This window comes from Catharus ustulatus, chromosome 9, assembly GCF_009819885.2.
Source record: "Catharus ustulatus isolate bCatUst1 chromosome 9, bCatUst1.pri.v2, whole genome shotgun sequence".
Classification (NCBI taxonomy): Eukaryota; Metazoa; Chordata; class Aves; order Passeriformes; family Turdidae; genus Catharus; species Catharus ustulatus.
Window position 1 is genome coordinate 15,998,329 of NC_046229.1, and position 16,142 is coordinate 16,014,470.

General features: G+C 36.9%; 1 protein-coding gene across 1 annotated transcript in view; it reads left to right on the forward strand.

The window, feature by feature from the left end:
• HS2ST1 (heparan sulfate 2-O-sulfotransferase 1) overlaps positions 1-16,142 on the forward strand; it is an 80,634-nt gene that overhangs the window by 607 nt on the left and 63,885 nt on the right. The gene's annotated exons all lie outside the window — the stretch shown is intronic.

Sequence of the window (16,142 nt, forward strand, 5' to 3'; positions counted from 1 at the left end):
AGGGAGGAGAGCAGCGGCCGTGCTGCCCAAAGTGAGGCGGCTGCTGCTGCTGCTGCAGCGAATTGCCATCTTCTGCACATCTGATTTCTGATTCAGACGTTTTACTTACGCTTGGGACTGTAATGGAAAAGCACGGTGTAAAGAAAAGAAAGATAAAGATACTGCTCTTAATGGCAAATAGGTTAAAAATTGTTTAACTCTTATTTAATGTAGGATGTTATTTTCTGCGTTTACCGAGTGTAATTACTGATTTCCTAGACTGTTACTGAGCTGTACTTCAGTGAATGGCAATGAACCAGAAATCTCTTGTGTAAAATTTCTTCTACTTTTCCTGCCTTAAAAGGATATTTTTAGAGTAGTATCTGCCTGGTGGGTAGCATCTTACTACTTTGTCTGTTGTATGTAAGGCTGTAGAACTTGTAAAGATTTTACATTGCTTAATTAAGGGTCTCCAATATGTGAAAAACATAGGTTGTGGTGCCTACGAGTTGTGAAAACAGAGCACTGAGACTTCTGGTGTACACAAGATAAGGAACTGGTTTGCAAACATTGTGGATTTGCTTTCTCCTATTATTTGTACTAAGATATTTAGATTATTAACAGTAGTCAATAGTGTAAATTTAAGTTTGTAGGAAGAAAAGTGCACATCATGTTCCTTCTGGTGTTAACAGTAGAAGTGGATTTGAGTGACATGGGAAGTTTAACAATGAGTTTTTAACAGAGTCCACATAACTTGATGTTGAGCTGTATGAATGCCACTGGGATTTTACTTCACAGTATTTCTTTTCCACTTCACTCTCTCTGAACTGCATATCAGTGATTAGGGCCCTGGAAATTGCTGTGGTTGACTGCATGAGTTGAGGGAAGCCCTTACTCTATATACTTCTCAACTGAAAATTCTTACCAATTATAATCGAGGCTTTTTTTGCCGGGTCTCAATAACTGTACACAAACATTTGAAGAAGAAAATGAATGAAATTGAAAGATAGAGCAAGCAAGTGTTGCCATAGTGCTGAAGGTTCAGTGGTATTTTGTGTAGATCTGCTTTAAAGTGGTTCATAGCCATGGCTTCAATGCTTCTGTTGCTGACAGTGTGTGTTACTTTAGGGAAATCTACCTCCTGGCATGAAAAGAATAACATAATGTGAATGAGAATATAGAATTCTGCTGGTGAAACTTCTTCCTTCTTAATATATACTCAATGTACACGTTAAACTTACATATTGAGAGAATTAAAATACTCATACTGCTTTGGGACAAGAATCTAATTACTATAAAATCTGATTTTATTTCTTAAGGGGAAGGGAAAACTATTGTGAAGTTTCTTAAAAGTAAGATGGAAGGATTTGCTTTGTGTGGAGCTTACTAATGGCTCTCCAAAACCCACAGAAGGAAGGGGAAAAGGACTTTCTGCAGCAGCTTTGAACTCGGGTTCCAGTTTCTAGTGTGAGAGTATGCTTTGTTAAAAAGCTTCTAGCTGTCTGAATGTTTCTCTTATCATTTGGTATGTATTTTATGGCTAGCAAATACTAAAATTTCATTACGGCTGTTTTTTTGCCATCATGATTGATTAGCTTTCTACTGAGCTGCATTATGAAAAATGGTTTTCTCCAGATCAAAGTAATTAATTGGCTTAATGCACTTGAATGCTAATTTTTCTCCCTACCCCCTAAAAGAATGGTGTCGGTGTGTGTGAGTGGTGTGATCCTATGATTTGAGGGTAAGGATGAAGTAGCTCTTTTGGTCTGTCAGTTGTGTTTTGGTGGGTGCTTTATGTCAGAAGTCTGGTTGCACAGCGCTTGGGGACTGGGTTTTGAGCTCTGCCATGCATTTGCATTGATATATCATATGATAAACTGTCATCTTGGAAAGTTCTTGTAAGAGTTAGGCATTGGGTAGGAAAACCAAATGACTTCAGATTTGATAGCAAAATAATTGTGCAGTCTTATCAACAGTTCTAAAAATGTTCAACTGTACTCTCAGACAGAAAGGGTTTTATCCAAATCCCTCACATATGAGAAACTCCACATTCTGTAGTGAACAGCTGGGGACCTTAATTTCAGTTTAATAACTTTAAATTTAATCTTGCCTGTAAGGTGAAATTTGAGCAAGTTTCTGGGTGAAAATAGAAGGGGAACCTCTTTCTTTTCTGTAAGAGTTTATATGGGTAAACTTGGTCACCATGGCAGACTTCTTAGTTGAGAAGTATAGGGCATATAAGCAAATGACCATCACAAATGCTGCTACTGCTTTTTGTGACAAAATTGCTATGATTCTTTAAAAGGATATTTGTAAACCTGTGGGCTTTTTCATATGAAAAATAATTTCCTAATCAAAAAAAAGTAAATAAAAATATTAATTTTAACTTCTTTGCAGCTTTTTACAAATAGTTTGTAGTGGTGAGATCACAAGCAGAGTGTGAACAATTTGAAGGTTTTTTTTGTATTTTGGTATTTTTCTACCTACAGATATTAATCTTTCGTATTATTTTCAGGTTCATATGATAAATTAGCATGCTCTCCAGACTAAACTGCCCCTAACTGCCAGTGAGAACTTTAATGTTTTTATTTAAGCCTGGAGTAGGTGTGTGTCTGTTAGCTCTAGGAATGCACAGCCCTAATAGCGAATACTGCACATGAAAGGCAAATGTTAACGTTTCTGGAACAGGAGAACAGAAGTCATGTCTGACTGCCTCTTTTGGGTTTTGGAAGCCTACTGAGTGCAGCTCTGCCTTTGGTATAAATTGACCTAGCATTTACCATGTTTAATGTGTACCATGCCATCTCATTAGTATTTATTGTGAGTTGGATCAAAAAAATGGTCCAGCTGAATGTAATCCATCCCTATCTTCTCTTCCCTCCCCATGATTTTGTGATTTATTGGTGGGGAGAAGGAAGAGGGAAGTTCATATGTGTTCTAGTTCTTCTGTTAAATAATAGTGTTTTACATCACCAAGCACTGGAATCAATTCAGGTTTGGCCAGGGAAGTGGGAGAAGACAGTGTCTCATTTGAGGATTGAAGTCTGTAGGATTGATGAGAGAAGGTGAGGATAGGACATGGAGAAGGATTGCTTTTTGGTGGGGAGAAAATGAAATACTAATGCTACTTTCTAGCACTTTGATAATGTTTACATATTGCATTTGGAAAAAGTCTTTGAGAAACACAATGTACCATAACAGGGAAAGCAAGGATTGAACCTGCTTCAGATCATGTTGGAAAACTTCTTACTGTAATGTGGGAGTGTTTCTTCTGTTAAGTGGTAAACAAAATAATGGCTCATATCTGTTAATTCAGCTCCTTGAATTCAGTGTGTAGAAGTCTGTTATTTAAAAGAAGTCCTTAATATTTTACATTTTCAGGTTTTTTTGTTTAAAAATACTTAAATCATTTGAAAAACTTAGGCTCTTTTCATTACCCCAGGAAAGAAAATTTAATTGGTGATTTATTGCCAGATTTAAAAAAAAAATTAAGGTAGTTTACCAGCATATGTGACCCTTTCTGGGGTAGTGTCTTTCTAAGCACTGTGTGCTTAAAAAAACACTGTTCCCTTGAAGTTAAAGGATTTATCTTCCCAATTATTAAGTCTTACGTTTTATGGACGTACAAGATTTTTTGCTTTTTTGGGATGATGGAATGATAGGTGTTTCATGTTTCCTTGATTTAGAAATAAGAAATCTGTCTGTAGGCCTTCCTGTTGCATGTTGTTGGAAAATCCCTCAGAAAACGTATTACGTTTTCTAATACAGCACCATGGTTCCTTAGCATAGTGTTATTTTTTGTAATTGAGCATTTATAAAGAAGGACATAGAACATTTGTAAAGAGGAGTTTGTGATTGTTGGCAGGTCTGGCCACACACAGCTATGCAAATAATTTCCTAGATTTTTTTCTAAATATTGCCCTGTTACACAGTAATTATTATTTGCTGCTGAATAGCCCAAGGCATTCCTTCAGAAGCTGTTTTATTGTATACTGGGTTTCCTGAAATAAGAATTCTAATGCTGCTTCCTTAGTATATCTCCATCCAGTGGAGAAGTTTCTTCCACTTTGTCTTGCTGGTTTTATCATACTTTTTCACTTGGTTCCCTCTTACCATTCCCTTTCACCATGCCTCCAGTTGTCCCAGAGGGTTTCAGAATAAATTTTAAACTACTATATGACAATTGTACTTCCCATTGAAAACTGTGTTATTGAGCAATTTTATGAATTTTGTTCTACTTTTTATTTATGTTGTTGTTTGTGTTTTTAGTTTCTTTATAACTTTTTGGGTAATAAATGTTGCAGCTGTTGGTGTTCTATTTTCTGTGAGATTGGTAATGTCTGAACTTTGATTAGTACAGAGCCCTGCACATTCCCAAGCACACACCAAGACAGCTCTGACTTGCTCTTGGGGTCTGTGCCTTGATCTCACCCCCTTCTGCTGGTACCCCAACAGCTGGTTCTAACAGTGGAAATAAGGGGCATAACTTTCTAAAATATCTTTGCCCTTCTGAAAGGCTATTTGTGAGAAACTGCGGTATTGTTGGACCTATTTTGCAAGCATTGTGCTTGTAATGAAATAACTTGGAAATTTGGTGATGTGCTGAGAGCTGTGCCTTCGCTTCTAATAGCAGATGCTGTGCTGAAGGGTTATCTCAGGGGCTATTTTTGTTAGAGGAATTTTGAGGGCAGTTCTGAGAGATTAAGTGGACTTGGGAAAACAGATAAAGCACCTCCAAGTCACTCCCAGTCCCTCCAGCCGTGGGCAGTGGACGAAGTAATTACCAGGTAAGGCACTCTGTCTTTCTGGATTCTCCATTGAAAAAGGTCAGATTTGGGCCAGTACATATCTATGTTACTTAGGCACAAATTCAAGTTTGAAGAGCACATGGAAAGAACTACAATACCATTCTCTCTAGAAATCCTGGAAAAGAGACATGCTAGCAGTCACCTCTTCAGGACAGAAAAGGCTTGTGGGACAGTCAAAGGACTGTGAGTGATGTGTTCTTCTTCATTGTGAATTAATGCAATATTAAAAATTGGTAATGATAGCTGTAAGGTAGTTTAGCTGTGAGTTCAAGGCTAACAACTTCAGGAGAAAGTGTTCAAACGAGTTCTGCGTCCTGTTCTTCCATATCATTGTTTTTTTACTTAGGAAGATAAATTGGGTTATTTCAATAATGAAATACCCGGCAGGTTTTCACACTGTGTTTAGCACTCTACAAGAAAAAGTGATAACACTACTGGAAATCAGAAAAAACGACATTTGATGCCTTTATTTACTCTGTGCTAAAGCAACTAAAACAACAGCAAAACTAAAACAACTGGCCAAATGGCACACCAGTGCTCACTTTGTTTTTCTTGTCTATTTTCTACTCTGAGCATGGCAAAAGTGAGTGAAATTTTCACATCTGCAATAGACCTCTGAAATTTAATGATTAGAAGTTCCTACGTCTTTTTTTTCCTTAGCTCTCACTGGAGGCTAGTATCTATATACTGCCTGTCCAAAAGAGACCTTGTTAAACCAGGTAAACCTTGGATTTACTGTAACAGATGAAACCACTGCTTTCTAGTTTATTATGGTTGCCAAGGGAAGTTGAGGATATCCCATCCCTTGGAGTGTTTAAGGACAGGTTCTATACTTCTCTGAGCAACCTACTCATGTGAAAGCTGTCCCTGCCCATGGTGGGGATGTTGGGACTAAATGATCTTTGAAGTCCATTCCAACCCAAGCCATTCTGTTGTTCTATACACGTGTGAAGTGAAATAAATGGTAGAATTTTTTTTTTCTTCTGTTTTTCAACATATTTGAAGCTGGATTTTTTTTTCTTTACATAGGTTTGTATTGCCCCTGGCTATTGAAGTTAGGGACATTTGAACAGTTCATGAAGAAGTAATTTCCATATCTACTGACTGGCAGCCATGAGTCACTCACAGCTAGACTTACTGTGGCCAGACAGGGTCGTGTCATCTGATAATGAGCGCCTTCCCTCAAATTTTTGCTTCTCCTAAGGAAATAGATGGCTTTTGCATATGGAATCCTCCGTGTATTATCACTTCAATGGATCAAAAGATAGTCTTTTTGTGTAACTGTGTGCAATCTGTAGTTTTTGTTGCTTATCTAAAGTGTATTTAAACTTTGTCAAAGCAATATTAAAATAGTGGTAAGAGCTTTGCTTGAAATATGTTTATATATCTGAAATACTAGCCTGGCAAGCATAATGAGAGTTCCATGCAGTAGAAAAATAGCTGAATTAGTATGTGCATTTGCATTATTTTTTCAACTGGAAGTAAAAAATAAAAGACTGAGTGAAAGGACTCCAGTGTTGAGAGAGGCATCTGTAATTTGGCCAGCTGGCTGCAGCCTTTCATAAATATGTACAGACTCTTAGCTTCAGTCTGGGGGACAGGCAGTATCTCTTTCAAACCCTCAGCTTCATGTGGTGCTCAAACCCACCCATTATCTTAGAATTGCCCACTCTCCTGAAAACCTGTGGCTCTGTGAAGTTGTATTCAAAGCCCAGTATCTTGAGAATGGTGGCATTCAGAGAAGTCTTCTCCCACTTAGGAGAGAGAAGCAAACTTCTTTCCTGGCTAGAATTGGCCTAGCTTGGTTCTTTATTCACTCCCAGTTCCTCTCCACTTGGCCTTTTAATTTCTGTAGAACTCAAGTCCCTCCATTTGACATTTCTATCAATGATTGCCTCTATAAAAATAACTGCTAATGCTGATTAAATTTGGTATGCCCAGGTGTAGGAGAACAGTTTGTAAGGACAGTACAAAAGGCAATCTTTACCAAAGAATACCAGCTGTACTGATTGCTGAGGAGTGGAAACAGCCTTGCCTGCCCAATGAGGATGGGGGTTATAAAAGAGTGGGTCAGTTAGTCAAGAGACAGTTGCAGTTTGGGATGGAGTTTACTGGCAGTGCTGTGAGGAGGTAAGGGGGGTGTACTCATGCAAGGGGGACAGAGAGGGTTAGGCGGCTGGGTAAGGGACAGGTTGAGGTTTAGCCGGTCAGGCAGAAAGAAGGGGACTTGCAGAGAGGAGTCATTGCTGTGTGGAGCTGCCTGCAAGGAAAGGAGTCAATTGCCTGAGAGGAGTCCAGTGAGAGAAGACATGAAAGCTTTTTAGTAAAGGTGTGGTGACAAAGGCGCTAGTCGTGTCTGTCTCAACATAGTTAGGACACCCAGGCACTTCCCTAAACATTCCGAGTGTTGGTACTCATGGAAACGTTCCTGTTGCACGTATTTGTATAGTTCTGTGTCAGGATTATGCTGTCAATCAGGACATCAGTGGTACTGCAGGGTATATCCCCGAGTGTCAGGGACTGCCTTCATATTGAGTGTCTGCATGTTACCAAGGGATTATTTAATTGCTGTAGTTCAATTTCTTGTGGCTGTAATCAAGCGCATACTCTTACCATACAGGTGTTGTTTGCAGATGTGCCTGCAGAGAGCCCAGCTGCATCCATGTGTCTTTTTATTGTCTTTAGTATTCAGCATATTATTGCTGTCTGTACTTTGCAATATCCTTGTATCATCATGGTTTTAATAACATTACTGTTATCATAATTATTATTTAAGCTTTCTGGTACTGATAAAATTCACGAGTAGCTAGAAGTCTAGGACAGTGAAAGAATTAATAAGATAAATAAATTTCAAGAAGTATTAGGAAAGAACCTTTCTATCACTTTGACCCAGTCCTTGCCTTCCTTCTTCATGTCCACTTTCTGTATGTGGTTAGAGTTTAAAATGACAGCTGACATCCTTTTTTTTATCAGCTTGCTGTTTAATTCTGAATACTAATTTGTGTTGAAACATATGTAAAACTTAAGTGCTGTTTTGATAAAACAGCTTTTGATGATTTTGAAGTGTTTATGCAAACCTTGTGCATAATTGCTGTAAAACTGTAAAGAGTGTGGGGATGGGATTCTTAGGTTCCTTAAATTAAAATGCATATATTCTCCATTGACTTCTGTAGTGGCTTTTCTTTCAGACTATCATATTTTTTTCCTATTATGTATAAAATACATAGGGATTATGGAGTATATGAATTTATATTATGAAGTATAAATAGGATCTGTGTCTATGTTCCTCACCCTCATTGTCTGTTTTCTGGTGTTGTGGTATAGGACTGATCTTTCTTGGACAGCAGATTGAAAATCAGTAGCATTTAATTTCACTTTGACAAAGGTGCAAAATGATAAGCAATTGGACAAAGATAATGCTTATGTATCTCACTTTTCTGCAAAGTGAAGGGTGGATGAATATTTTTTTCCCCTTGAATCTTTTCCATGTGTATCTTTCCTCTTTCAATATTTGTTTTTTTTTTTTTTTTTTTCTGGCTATATTGTTATCAGACATATTCAGGATGATTGCATGAATAGCATATCTGTATTTTCATTGAAATATTTCTATTTCTTTGCATGAAGTCTATGGAGGGCTTCAGAGGAATGACAAGTCTCTTTTTGCAAAACATGGAATTTGCAATTGGTTTTTAATGCACAAAATCTTGACAATTGATGATATTAGAATTGATACTGATTATTCATTCTAAGCAAAGAATTTCACTAATTCTGAGAAGGATTTAGAAACTTAGAGTAAAAGTCAAAAGGTAGGATGTGAAAATGATAGAATCTTATTTGACACATTAAATAGACAAAAAATTACCTTAATAATGAAAGAAAGCACTAGGATTTTGGCTCCTTCAGTATTTGAGTGACAGATGTCATTTGAGGAGGTTTATTTGGATGGTGTAATTTAAAAGTTTTTATTCTTTCAAGAAAAGGGGATTAATATTTACAAAAGCTGAGTCCAGCTATGTCCTTCCGTTGTCTGCAGCTAGTATCTCACAGAGTTTTATTCCCAAGCTGAAGGACAAAAACAGTATACCCTGTCTCCTGACCAAAACACCCTTGAGCACAAATGTATGATCACTTTGTGAAGATGTGGTTCTGTATGTGGCACAGAAAATAGCTTGTATGAGGATCTGAATTTTTTGAAACAAAGTCATAATGTCAGAGTTTTTGTATGCTGGTGTTGCGTGAAGTGTTTCATTGGGAGAATCTTAGTTCAGCTGCACTTCCCAGTGAGAGCTTCAGAGCCAAGGTTTTTCAGCATCTCATTTGTCAGTAAGCCTTCAGCAGTGTGCACGGTTAAAAAGTGTGAAAAGATATTTTCCTGGCAAATACCTACAGTATAATTATATTCTTGATACATTACCCTATGAACTGAAATGGCCATAGAACTAAAATGTTTTCCCATAATCAAATTAGTGCCTTTGGGAATATTGAATGTCTTAGAGTTTGCCCCTCTCCCCCTGCCCCCCCCGCCCCTTTTTTTTTTTTTTAATTTAAACCAAAAAAAAGACTCTTGCAAAGCCCTCCTCCTTATCTGAGCATAATTCAGTGTGTTTTAATAGATTTTTAGTCATAGTAATAATTTTGTATTAAGTTTGTTGATTCTGCTAACAAGGTAAGCTTTTGAAGGTAAGAACCTAATAAATAGTTTGCTGTTTTATGGTGAAGTGATTAGATCTTGCTGTCCAGTTTGGTGACTTAAAACTGTGTATATTGGGATTGGAGAGAGTATATTTTTTAACTCCATTTTACTTAGAAAAACAGGATTTCAAGGGTAGATGTATATTTGCTGTTTGAAGACTTCCTGTCATAAAATGACCTTTTGGTGTATGAGCACTTAGGAGGAATTGGAATGTTTTGTAAATTTATTGTCTTTCTATTTTTCTCAAACAAATATTTTTTTTAAAAACACTTTTGAGTGTCTCTCCCTTTGCTGTCCACATTGTAATCCAATGTGCTGAATTGCACTGCTGCTGCCAGTTTGAGTGAGGGCAAAACTTGCTCTAATGTTTTCTCAGAGCCTCTTTAGCTTTAAAGTTAACCTCAACAGGAGTGTATTTAATATTTTTGTTTGATCAAGCTATTAAAAGCATCCTATAAAATTTCTAGCATACTACTTGATTTATGCTGGTAATTAAGGGCTTGTCTGTGTTGAATGTGTATGCAGTAGTCAGGTGTTTTTGACTAAAAGTACCTTAATGCCTTATTTTCTGGTGGACTAGTAATATTTATTCTAGTCCTTAACTGCCCCACAAACATGCATGCTTAGCCAAAAACACAGGCTGAATGACCAGAAATACCTGTCCAAGCTTACAATTAAACACCGCAGTGTTTATGACCTGTCATGTCTGGTACAGTCTTGAATTTTATCTGTGAAACTATTCAATGGCCAAAGCAGTTAGGGTTATGTAAAACCTTCTACACAGGATTCAGATGGAGCTGCTTTTATTAAGGAATATGTGTTTTGAGGAAAGATTTTTGGAATGGTTGAAGTAAAATTTCTTCCTGTCATAGAGGGGCATAAGAGAGCTGGAGAAGCTGTGAAGTTAGCAGAGGATGCATGAAGTGTTCTCCCAGCAGTGTACCTGGCACTCAGGTAGGAGAATATCACCCCAGTGATAGCAAGGGTAGTGACCAGAGCTCCTCCACCAGCAGGAATCAGAGCTTGGAGCATGAACTTAAAGCACTCTTGATTTCACTTGAGTTTAATGCTTTGGGCCTTGAACTGCAGAGATGGCATATGTTTACTTCTGGACAGGAAGGGACAACCATCCCTTCATCCAGCCCAGAAAAAAATTGTAGAGGATGCTAGTCAGGCTTCTTGGTTATTCCTGAGGTGTGTTAAGTGAATTTGGCCTAAGGGCAAATTTATCTTGTAATCACATGGTCAGACCTAGAGGAGAATATTGAAAATTACTTTTTAGAGAGGGTAAGAGAAGAAGAAAGGATGTGTATGTGAGGATCAGTGCACCTTTTGTGTTTGTGAGCTACCCCACAGTCTTTGATTCCAAAAAACCCCAAACCAGTGAGTATTGGAGAATATGCTTATTTCCAAGTCTGGCTTCACTAGTTTAACACCCAGAAAATGTACTTACTTCTGACTCCTATTGCTTTGTCGTTTACCCTTTACAATGCCATTAAACCCCTTTCTTATATGAAAAACCAGTGTAAAATTGAAGTATTGGTTTAGCACAAAGAAACGATAAATCAAACAGCAAAACATTTAAATGTATTCTCTTCTGGTTTTCCTGGCTGTGCTTTCCAAACCATACTCTGAAAAATATGGTCTCGCTGACGTGCTTGCGGGGACATTTTTTTAAACATTTGTGGTTGCTGGAGCAACCCAAACCATTGTTTCTACTGATTTTTATGTGCCTACTTAAGTGTGATTGCAGAGTGCAGATTGCAAGGCAGTCTTAATGAGAATTAAGAAAGAGAAATAGATGATAAATTATTCAGATATCAGGTTTTTTAAAAAGTGTGAAGGAAGAATGAAGATAGTGAAAGATGTCTGAGGTTTTTTTATCTTTTTTTAAATCCACAATAAAAAGCCTTTGGAAACTGAATGACTAAGGAGCATTATTGGTGATTATGTGGAGGTTTTAAATATGTGCACACTTTGGGGATGGCAGCTTGTGTCAAGGTTGCAGTTGAAAGCACATATTGTTTTGCAGTAAGTAATGATATATATGTAATAAATTTGTTAAACTGGTGCTATAATATAGTCATACAAGACTGTTGTTTTGATGGAAGTGATGAGAAAAGGTTTTAAATGTTAAGTGAGATTGAGATTCTAGTTTTCAAGAATGAATCTAGGAAAAATGGTTAACTTTTTTTAGACTTGCTTCTTCTCATTATATATCTTAATGTGGAAATAAAAATAACACAATGTGCCTAAGTATGAGAACCTGCTGAATGTCTGACAACACGACACGTAAGCAACAAAATCTGTCAAGTATTCATGTATGCAGCAGGAATATGAAATAATATTATTGTTCCTACATCTTTTACTTAATGTATGTTAAGTGTTTGTATGTAAACATAAACATGAGATGGCACTCTAGAGATAATTACTCTGCAAAAGAAATGTATATGAACATCTTCTCAGCCAGGAATTGATTTGGATGAGTTTTCTGGCCTCGATGGAATTACTTGTCTACAAACTCGGCAAATTTTCTTAAAATCCTTTGACCTTTGTTGTAACAGGTTCCACAATTAAATTAGCTTTTCTATAGAAAAAATGCCTAGTCCTTACAAATATGGATCAGGCAGGTCTACCAGGTAGTTTAAAGTTTTAGTGATGGTTAACTATGTAGTAACATAAAACCATATAAAGAGATTGTTCTTTTTCATTTGGTCAAAATCTTGTTGCAATGAATTTGAGGAACTAAAAAAAAGCCTGTGATATTTAAGTATTAAAATGCATTGATTTCAAACTTGACTGGTCTTGTTCTATTGTGTAATTTCAATTGCATCCTTCATAATTTTCCTCTGATATGTAGTATATATGGTGATTTGATTTTAAGCACGGCATTCTGTCAAAGATGGAATGTGGGAAGATGGTGTATCCTAATGAGGTCTCTCTTTCTAGGGAGAACCTCATAGAGGTGTTGAGTGTTCTCTTTGGTTTCAGAGCAAAGGATCTTGATTTTGAGCAATTTGTAGGTAAAAAGAACTTAATGATTTGAGGATAATTATTTTCTTAAGTCTATCACTGCATCCTGTTTGATCTAAGTGCATGGTCAAAATTAGCTAAAAGTATCACAACGTTCCTTGAAAAGTGTGGCGCTGAAATTATTACCAAATGCAAAGTTTTTAGGAGGCTTATCATCCATGAATTATAAGCAAGTACCAAAAAGCATATGAATTACTTGGCGAAAGTATCCTTGGTAAGTGTGGCTGTTTTTCTCTAACAGTTTTAGAAAACAAGTAAGTTTGCTCTTTTCCAAACTATGACTAAGCTTATTGCAATCATAACACATCTTCGTGCTGTTATTTTATTTTACACTGCTTCTTGACAGCAGTAGTGATCTTACAAATGTAAAAGTTGGTTGGGCTTTTATTTATTTATTTTAATAAAAAATAGCCTGATGTAAGACTTAAGATTTCTTGCCTTGAGTGGTCTATTAGCCACTGGATCAACAAAGTGCTCAGGACTTTCCTTGTTTGTGTGTTTTGTGGAAATTTTCTTTTTTATGCTTTGTCAGCCTTAGCTACAATGCTAGAATGAAGAGCAGTTTTATTGAGCTTTCTACTGTTTTACAGGTTAATTTGTGAACCACTGACTGAACAGAAAAACTTTTACAGACTATAAAGGGCAGTTTTTAACCTGAAGTAACAATCACATAAAGCAGTCTGTTGGGCGGTGTAATTTTTCCACATTTTTAGTAGTCTGTATGTGAAGCAGCAGGAAGATTGGGGCTGTAGGGCCTTGGGATGATTCATAGCAATACAAGTGATGACATGATGGCAGGAGGTTACTATTAATGGTATGGGTCACTGTAGGCCATTGAGCATGGAAGCCTTCAGTAGCTCTTCTGCCTCTGCTCCCTTCTCGGTGCAGTCACAAGGATGTAGCTGATCAGCTTATGTGTACGTGAAAATGACAAAGTCTTTGTATTTTTAAAATACCTGAAAGAACCATCCTAATACAGAAACAATACAGTCTGTGTTTGATCCATGTCCTTCACAAGTGTGTTGCAGGTATGTGACATTACATTGTATGTGTACAAAAAGCCACTGTTTGTGTTTATATTTGAGTTTAAACTTGGTAGTTCTTCACAAAATTTGATAAGTCTTGCTATGGACTCTATAAGTGTTGCTATAAACTGTATTGGTATCCTTGTGCCACCTCACATAGAACTGCTTAGTGTCCCTTACCCTGTTGAAGCTACATGTATTGGGTTTGCATGAGCCAGGTCACTCAGGCCACTGCAGCCTCTCTGGGGACATGAACTTGGCTCCTGTGAGCCTCTTTCTCACCAGCTAGTTGGTTGATGCACAACTCACTGATGTTTCTGAAGTGCTGCATTTATGATGCAGGTTTAAGCATGACTCTGTTATTGTGTTGTCCTGAAGTGGCTGCAGAGTTTTACAGGTCTTTCTGTCATTTGTTCCATTGTATTTCACATGAAATTAGGAGAGATTTCTTCCCTTAAATTCCTGTAAGCATCCTCGTGCTGAGAGAATCTTTATAGTTGGGCTTAAATGACTTGATGACATATTTTTAGTTATTAGTCCATATGGATTGTTAATTATTTAATAAATTATGTTCAGTATGCATTGAAGTGAAACCTTTATAGAGTTAGGTGCTTTTTACATTAATTGGAAGTAAGCTTATTAAACTAACATTTCAGAGGAGAGCATATGTTGAGGAGACTGATGACTGTTTTGGGTACAGTGTATAATTTCTGTGCAGTACCTCATCATAAAGTCATGCTATTAAAGACTTTCCAATGTTTAATGTGTAGATAGGCAAATATGTTATGCTTATTATTATTCTTAAATAAGCTGTAGTTTGTCAGTCTCAGGAGCTCACTGGCTATTTCAGGAATTTAGCCTGCTTTTGACACTTCCATGCTTTTTCCTGTGAGCAGCTTGAATGCCACTTACTCAGCAGTAAGTAAAATAAAGTCAGCTTAGGAGCACAGCATACAGTAAATGATGCTGGTAACAGAAAAGGCATGTAAAATTGCTTGTAAGATGATAACATTTCATAACCTTCTTGAAAACAACCTCTCATATATTGATTTTTTTTCCATATTTTTTTTATCCCCCCTGTGTCTGCAAATATGAAATGTAGTCTTTCAAGGAGTCTTATTTCTTTGTTGAAGACTTGCTATATTGATCTGAAACCACAGAACTGAAATTGATCATATTTTAACAGTGTTCTTTTTTTAATGACAATATATGGTGTTATGTTTAAGTGAAAAACTTGCTGTAGTATTTTTCTTACTGGAATTTGTGGAGCAGTAAGGGAGGGACTTCACTAAAAACCTCTTATGAGATACTGCAAATGGAATACTTCACTGACATTTGTGTGCATGGATAGCAGACCTTTGTAGACATGATTCATGGAAGCAGACTGCCAGCTTGCTTCAGAATAAAGTGATAGGAGAGGAGAGATACTGAATAATCCTGTATGAATGAATACAAATTTTTTGTGGTTTCTTTGTGGTCTGGTGCTTCACTTATCACAGGCCAACTAACAAATACACTTGTAAGTGCAACTTTAGGTTTCTCAGTAATGATAAATATAAGAAACTTAGAACAAGGGACAATTTCTCCTCCCTTTACCAGATGATGAAATTAAAAGCTGCTGCGTATTAATTATTCCCCATGTTGGGGTTGTTGCAAAGCCTTACTGCTACTCTAAAAATGTTGTAAGTTTAATGAAGTCAGGACTTAGAGTTAATGAGAGAACTTTTCCCTCTGAGAAAAAGAGGGTGAAAAAATTAATAAGAAAACATACACAAAGTCTGGGGGTGGTTTTTTTCAAAGTCTGGTTCTGAAAACAAAGGAAGTACAGAAGGTCAGAATAACAGTGTAGAATTTTTGATGCTTTCCAGTCTCACTTGTCCTTTTACCTCTACTGTCATAAACCTGTTGCTCCAGAACGTGGCAAAGTGTTTGTAATCCCTCAGAGGAAACGAGTTTCAGTTACAAATGCCATCTTAAGCTGATTTAGCCTGGGCACTCAAATGTACAGCTCTGTATATGTAGTAATACAATTACTGTATTTTTAGACATAACCTGCAGGGTGAGGACAGACAACTGAAAGACGCCAAGAGTCTGTGCAAGCTTGGCTTTAGGGAAGAATAGGAACTCACTAGGTCCAAGTAGTTTAGAACCTGTTAAATTTACAGTCTCTGAACAGATTTTTCTGTTTTGGAAACTACAAAATATAAATTGAACATTAAACCAACAAATAATATAATTGTAGTCATGTCTGTGTGAACCATGTTTTTAAATTCTACTGTAGTGAAATTTATTCCAGGAAAATGTGCCTCCAATCAAACAAATAAACAGAAAACCGGTTATAAAAAAACTGAAGTTCTGAAAACTTTAAATGTACAAAGTGGTTGTTCTTATCCAGTGCACATGAAAACCAGTTGGTTAATAATTTCACAAATGGTTGGGAACAAAATGAGTCCAGGAGGATACAGTCTCATGTGGCATAAATTTTTACAGAAAGTGGCGTTATCAGGAGAACATAAAGTACTAAATAGATGTATTGTTGCATGCAAGTTATAAAGGCAAGTTAGGCACGGATTTGCTGAAATGGGATAGGAACTGGACAGTGAA